Source organism: Dasypus novemcinctus, chromosome 19, assembly GCF_030445035.2.
Source record: "Dasypus novemcinctus isolate mDasNov1 chromosome 19, mDasNov1.1.hap2, whole genome shotgun sequence".
Classification (NCBI taxonomy): Eukaryota; Metazoa; Chordata; class Mammalia; order Cingulata; family Dasypodidae; genus Dasypus; species Dasypus novemcinctus.
The window spans coordinates 46866828-46874043 of NC_080691.1; the positions used below are offsets into that span (position 1 = coordinate 46866828).

General features: G+C 45.7%; 1 pseudogene; it reads left to right on the forward strand.

The window, feature by feature from the left end:
• Positions 1-3310: 3310 nt before the first annotated feature.
• Positions 3311-6617, forward strand: LOC101440799 (C-terminal-binding protein 2 pseudogene; annotated as a pseudogene).
• Positions 6618-7216: the final 599 nt, after the last annotated feature.

The window sequence follows — 7216 nt, forward strand, 5'->3', positions numbered from 1 at the left end:
TGCGCAAGGAGTGTGCTGCATAAGGAGAGCCGCCCAGCATGAAAGAAATTTCAGCCTGCCCAGGAATGGCACCGCACAAATGGAGAGCTGACACAGCAAGATGACATAACAAAAGAGAGACAGAGATTCCTGTGCCGCTGACAACAACAGAAGTGGACAAAGAACATGCAGCAAATGGACACAGAGAACAGACAACGAGGGAGGGGGGGAATAAAAATAAATAAATCTTTAAAAAAACATTATAAGAGGTTTCCATATACCCCACTCCCTAGCCACCCCCACTCCTCCCACATCAACAACCTCTTTCATTCATTGCCTTTGATGAATACATTTTGGAGCACTGCTGCACCAATGGATTATAGTTTACATTGTAGTTTACATACTCCGCTAATCCATTCAGCAGGTTATGACAGGATATATAATGTTCTGCATCTGTCCCTGCAATATCGTTCAGGACAACGCCAAGTTCCCGAAATGCCGCCATATCACCCCTTTTCTTCCCTCTCCCTACCCTCAGCAACTCCCGTGGCCACTGTCTGCTCATCAATGATACGATTTCTTCTATTGTGAGAGTCAAAATAGTTCTATAGTGGAATACGAATAAGTCCACTCTAATCCGTATTTTATTCCTCCATCCTGTGGACTCAGGGATGGCAATATCCACTCCATTTCTAAATTGAGAGGGGGCTTAAGTCCCACATGGCTGATGGATGCGATTTTCCTGCTTGCAGTTGTAGACTCTCTCGGTTCTCTGGTGTGGCTGACCATTCTCACCTCCCAGTTAGCTGACCTGGATGAGAACCAAACACTCCCAGATCAGAACTCAGCACTCTCTCAGTTGCTGTGTGTAACTCTCCCAACTATGACAATACCCAACGAATATCCAAACATATTTATATACCCTACATACATGTCCTGGAGAACTTCCTCCCACCCGTGCATCCCCCACCAATGACATCCCACTCCAATGCTCCTCCCCTGCCATAGTTGAACCCCTCTTCAAAAATTTGAAGTTGAAACTGGTTGTTGTTATGGGGGGAGGGATGGGGTGAAGGGTGTGGGGGATATATGGGGACCTCATATTTTTTAAATGTAACATTAAAAAATAAAGACAAAAAAAATTAAAAAATTTAAAAATTTAAAAAAATGAATCATAATAAATTGCCAAATTCAATTAGCAGGAAATGAAATAGTAATGATAGGTTTTAAATATTAGAAATAGAATACATAATCATTTAGAAAAGTAAAATAAAGTAAAAAATAAATTGGGGTATTAAAAATGAAAAATATCATAAAACTTTGTTTTTGATGTTTTGTAATAGATGTTTCCCTATATGGACAGCAGCAAGTTAATCTCTTCCATTCCTTCCTCAGTGTCTACATCCTTTTAAAAAAAATTTTTTATTATGTCTTCAAAAAAGTTTCAGATCACAGTAAAGTCATGGAGACAAGAAGTGTTCTTTACAAATTGATAAGTGCTATAAATATACAAACTCATCCAACTTCAAAGATTTAATGTGAAAAAACAGAAAAAGTAAAATATCTTATAAATAACTATATGTTTACATGGGAAGTGATATTATTTTGACAAGTTGAATTAAATAAAACATGATATTAAAATAAATTTACCTCTTTGTCTTTTTCATGTGTTGAGAAGATACTTCAAGTTCAGATAGGGCTCACAACCTATTGCAATTCCACAGGAGTCTACAGACTCTCAGGTGAGAGGTGCTTTCAGGTGACCTGGAGGGAAGCCCTGTGTCGATTCTTCTCCATCAGCAGGGGGCAGTAGTGCTACATCCAGGAGAAGCTGAGGCTGCCCTGGGGGGAACCTACTTGCAAGAGAGCACTGAAGTGGGGGAAGCTCAGATGTCAAGACTGAGTCCTCAGACTGGCAGGTCAGGACCTTCTGCTACCCCCTCAAACTGAAAACATCATGTCCTGAGGAATAGACTCCAATAGACCAAGCTCCCAGCAGCCACTGTGAGTGATCACCTGAGCATGGAAAGTGACAGTTCTGGTCCCAGCCCTGTGGTCTGGAAGCAGAGCTCTGGAGGCTTCTCCATCGTGTTTTGGGTTACTCTCCTGCTCAACTGCTGACTCTCTACAGTGTCTCTATCCAGAGAGAGGAGGAAACAATTCACCTGCAACTTCATTCATAGCATTTGTAGGTGCTGAAATGATGGTGACAGTCTAGGAAATGCATTCTGCAGACAAAAAACTACCACCTAAGAGAGATCAAAGTGCCAGTTTTAAGGAATGTTGTTTTGACTTAATCACCAGGTGATCTTGGAAGGAACAAGAACAGAATGAAGGCTGAGGGAGGGTTGAATGTCACAGGTCAAAGCTGAATCAAGATCTTTTTTTAAAAAGATTTATTTATTTCTCTTCCCACCCCCACACCTCTCACCCCCACTCCCGCATTCCCCAACCCTTCTCCCCTCCACCCCCCCCCACCCTGGTTGTCTGTTCTCTGTGTCTATTTGCTGCATCTTCTTCTTTGTCTGCTTCTGTTGTTGTCAGTGGCACGGGAAGCTGTGTCTCTTTTTGTTGCGTCATCTTGCTGTGCCAGCTCTCCGTGTGGGTGGCGCCATCCTTAGGCAGGCTGCACTTTCTGTCATGCTTGGTGGCTGTCCTTACGGGGCTCACTCCTTGCGCATGGGGCACCCCTACGTGGGGGACACCCCTGCGAGGCACGGCACTCCTTGGGTGCATCAGCAATGCACATGGGCCAGCTCCACACGTGTCAAAGAGACCTGGGGTTTGAACCGCAAACCTCTCATGTGGTAGACGGATGCCCTAACCAATGGGCCAAGTCTGCTTCCCTGAATGAGGATCTTAACATGACCCTGAGGTGATGACAGGGAGGAAGCAGTGGAGGGTGGACTTAGGGGAGGCAACTCCCACCACTTCTCTCCTGGGAATCCTCAATTCTCTAAACCCAAACTGCCTTCCCAGGTGGCCAATGAGGGTTGGTCTGTTTTACATACCAAGAGGCTCTTCCCTGGGGGGATAACGGGGGGGGGGAGCCTGCCCAGCTGGGACCTCAGGAGGAAGAGCTCTGGAAAGTCTCCCCCATGGCCTAGAGCCCCCTCCTGCTCACCCTCCTCATCCTCTGCAGAGGTGCTGTGTCCCAGGCCCTGCCCACAGTCTCAGCCCCCATGGGGGCTCCGTGGGCCTCCTCAAACACTGTGCTAAGCCCTGACCACAGACAGAGGTGAGCACCCCAGGAACGAGTCCCTCAAATTCAAGCTAACCTCTCCTCTTCTCTCACTGTAGGGTCCACAGCCTCTTTTGAGCCCATTCAGCCATGCCCATGGCTCTGGAAAAGACAGCCATGCTCAAATGCCTGAGAGATGGCCTGGAGGTAGATGACATCCACTGGTACCAGCAGAAGCCAGAGTGGGCCCCTGTGCTGCTCATCTACAGTGACACTGAATGGGTCTCAGGGATTCTGAACAGTTCTCTGGCTCCAAATTAGGGAACACGGCCACCCTGACCTTTGGTGAATCCCAGGCTGAAGACAAGGCTGCCTATGATTGTCAGGTGGGGTTTTCCAGCAGTCAGGAAGCTCACAGTGACACAGACAGATGGGAAGTGACACAGAAACCCTGCCCCCTGTCTGGGTCTCACTCTCCCTCCAAGCCCCAAGGGGACTGAGGACACATAGGGGGCAGGACTGGCCATGTCTGCACAGGCCTGAGACCCCCAGGCTGCCCTTTCTTCCCAGTGCTCCAGGCAGGTTCAGCAGGACCATGTAGCTTTGGTATGTTCTGTTCTTGGCTGTGCATTGGGCAATGACATCCTGCATGGAAGGAAAGACAGGGGGAGACATCCCTCCATGATCACGATTCCTGGGTTTCCATATGTGGTCATGAGGCCACCCTTCAACCAACTAGTTTAATATTAAGAGCTGCTGAGGTGCAAGTGAGACTTTGAGTCCCCCACTTAAGGGCAGCCTGGGATTCTGACAACAAACCAATAACATAGACCCTGTGGTGTCCATGGTGGTCCCTCTTCAAGGCTGACACACTCACTTCAGCCTATGGGTCCCCACACACCAGCCATTTCTCACAGGGATTATCATCATCTTAAGGAAACTGACCCCTGTAAGGTTATACCACTGCTAACAGGGCTGTTGGGGTCTATTAACAGAGGATGTTGAGGCCCCAAGGCAATGCCACAACTGGGAATGGCTTGAAGGTCTCCCTGCTCAGAATTCCCGGTGGAAAGTCTGACTCCTCAATTCCATTCATGTTGTAGGTACCATCTCCTTCTGTCCCATCCTTTCATGGAGATTGTCTCAAAATCCTTCCTTACACAAAGCTCCATTGCAGAGTCTGCTTCAGGCATCCAACCTTAGCTAACCAGCTTACCCCCCATGTGTTACCAAGAACCCAAGAGCTCCACTCTGCCACCCAGTAAGCCATGGTTCTCCCTGGACTTCAGTGAGCACATCCACACACCACAGCCAGGCCCAATCTTCCCTTCCATTTTCATGGAGTGAAAACAGCCTGGCAGGGGAAATGCTTGAGGCAATGAAAGAGTCAGAGAATGAGATCCATACTGAAGGTGATTCTAGGAAAAGAAGCAAAAGGTCTAAGAAGTGAACCAGCAGTTCAACCATTGGGAATGTGAACTACAAAATGGGCATTTCTTCGATTCCACCCTGCAAATTGCGTTGGTCACAGTTGCTACCACCCAAGTCCTGAGAGCAGGTTCCGTCCCCACAGATTTTGCCTCCGGGTAGGATTCCTGGGAGTGGCAACCTCACCTCAGACCACCATCCCCTCCTTTGAAGGCTCTGCCATGGTCTCCAGTGAGATGACAGAGCTGCCCTATTTCTCTGTAGCCCAGGGACAGATGACTGCTCTGAACTGCCAGGAGCAGACGAAAAAGACCTGGTGTGCACCAGCACCAGCAGATAGCAGGTCATGCCCTGAGCTTGTGAGCTGGGAGACCCTCAGAGTGCCTGGCTTCTCAGGGAGGGCTGGTCTCTGCAGGTTAAGCCACAGGCTAAGGGAGAGTGAGGGTTGCCCTCCCTCAGGTCTAAACTTCAACTCAACAATATGGCAGCCCATAGCTATTTCTGCTAGGAAGTCCTGGAAATGGGGGCATTACAAATAAATAACTCATTTTTAATTGAATTATATTTAGGTTACATTCCATAAATGAAGCAGTTTAAAACATGATTCTGATAAACACTTTTTTCTCACTTTTATAGAACCAAAATTCACTCAACCATTACATCCCATTTGATACTGTTGTGTTTTATAGGGGGTGTTGAATGTGTACAGAGATTCCAAGATTTCACAATCCAATCTCACTGATCCACTTGAGGTCAAAGGGTTAAATAATTTTAAAATATTTTTCTAAGCTCTGATTTTTAATATGGTAAAGTGTTTATTTCATTATTTTAGGAGTGCAGCATGATTTAGAGTGATACCAATGTAAACTGTAATTGGTAATTCAATTGAGAGTCTTACTATGTTTATCATCATATGATTAATTTCTAATTTAAAAAAATATTGACTTTTTATAAATTAATATCTAGCTGATTACTGATGCAGAAATAAATCTTCTACCATGTCTAGTCTAATAAAGAAAAAAAGTTTCTAATAGTCATGTCAGACATCAAGGGATTGCCATGTGCAATGTCCTACCAGCCATGGTGGAACAGACTGTGGATTCCATCGTCTGCCACATTCTCAACCTGTGCTGATGGAACATGTGCTTGTACCAGGTGCTGAAGAAGGCACGTGGTCCAAAGCATCAAGCAGATCCATGAGCTGGCCTCAAGCACAGCCCACATCTATGGTCCACATCTTCTGGTCCTCATTACTTTGGTCACATGGGGCAAGAGGTTGTGGTTCGAGCCCAGGCCTTTGGATTCTGTGTCCTGTTTAATGACCCCTACTTGCAGGATGGTACAGAGTGGTCCCTGGGCATGCAGAGGATCTACACGTTGAAGGACTTGCTCAATCATAGTGACTGCATCTCCTTGCAGTATAATTTCAATGAATATAACCACCACCTCATCAATAACTTGACTATCAAGCAGATGAGGGTGGGGCATTCCTAGTGAGTATGGGCCATGGTGGACTGGTGGATGAGAAAGCCTTAGTTTAAGCCCTCAAGGAAGGAGGAATCCAAGGGCAGCACTTGACACACAAATTGGAGACTTTTAGCTTTGCTCAGGGCCCACTGAAAGATGCACCAAATCTAGTCTGCACTTTACACACAGTTTGGTATAGTGAGCAAGCATCACCAGAGATGAGGGATGCAGCTGCTACTGAGATCCACCAAGCAATCACAGGTTGCATCACAGAAAGCTTAAGAAACTTTGTGAACAAGGAATTTTTTGTTAAAACAGCTACTTGGTCAGTAACTGATCAACAAACAATTCATCCAGAGCGCAATGGTGCCACTTACAGGCATCCAAGGCATGGCTCTGGGAGGCCATCCAGAGGCCATGGAAGGGATCCTCCCCAGAGGCATCCCAGTGACCCATGATCTCCTCACCGTAGCACAAACTTCCTGAGCTCCTTCTCCCAACCAGCCCAAAAAACATGGGGACAATCAAGAGCACCCCAATGAGCAACAGCAGAGAAGGTTGAAAGATCATCAATGAGATAAACCTGGGACCAAGAGACAGTGAAAAGTTGATGAACTAAGAGAAAAGGAATTTAACACGGGATTTTAACTGATTCTGGACATAATGCATCACCGATGCTTCCATATTAAAACTACAAAAGACCTAGAAGCCGAGGCATGGGAAACCTGAAGTCATCTGGTTCCAAAGTGCAGAAAGCCTAAGACGTGATTTATTATTGACCAATGTCTGTTTTTGTGCACTAAGTTTTTTCTTCTGTGCATCAAATCACAATGAATAAATAGATCTTTTTCCTTTATCAGTCCCTTATGCAAGTAGGTCCTGAGCAACTTGCTCTAGAATGTTGCATCAGGATTTCCAAATATAGAACTAAAAAAGATAACAGATGCAGAGTATTATATATCCATCCATAAGCCACTAAATGGACTGGGAGAGATTGTAAACTACATTGTAAACTATCCATGCTGTGTAGCAGTTCTCCAAAATGTACTCATCAAATGCATCGAATGTACCACACTAATGAAAGAAGTTAATGTGGGAAAAGTGGGGGGTGTGGGGAGTGGGACACATGTCATATGGTGTTACATTCTATATTTTTTTAAA